The 352-nt window shown below is 32.4% G+C and overlaps 1 protein-coding gene across 1 annotated transcript in view; it reads left to right on the plus strand.

Moving 5' to 3' along the window:
- The window catches only part of LOC119590731 (filaggrin-2-like), a gene marked incomplete at its 5' end in the record, with an annotated part of 31,541 nt that overhangs the window by 6,428 nt on the left and 24,761 nt on the right, over positions 1–352 (plus strand).

A 352-nucleotide genomic window follows, 5' to 3' on the forward strand; every position in this document is an offset into this window, starting at 1 on the left:
TACATCAAATAATGGAAGAATAAAGGGAAAATCCCAAGAAAAGAATTAATGAAAACATAACAAAAGAAGGGAACAACAGAGCAGAAGAACCAGCAGAGAATAAGACAAATGATGACGCAATCTTGTACTAAAATTAGAATCATGAAAAATTTTAATACAAACAAAAGAGTGAGGGAAAAATTGAGACAAAAGTACAAAAGTAAAAAGGGAGTGAGAGGGAGAACGACTAATAAAAAGAGGAGGAGAAGAAAAATCTGATAATGAAGATAATTCTGTGATTTCCGCTCAAAATAAGTGATTTACTTTCTCGGGTCTTCTGTTGCAGTTTCATAAATGGGAAGAAAAAATAGGC

The sequence above is a fragment of the Penaeus monodon genome, chromosome 27, assembly GCF_015228065.2.
Source record: "Penaeus monodon isolate SGIC_2016 chromosome 27, NSTDA_Pmon_1, whole genome shotgun sequence".
Lineage (NCBI taxonomy): Eukaryota > Metazoa > Arthropoda > Malacostraca > Decapoda > Penaeidae > Penaeus > Penaeus monodon.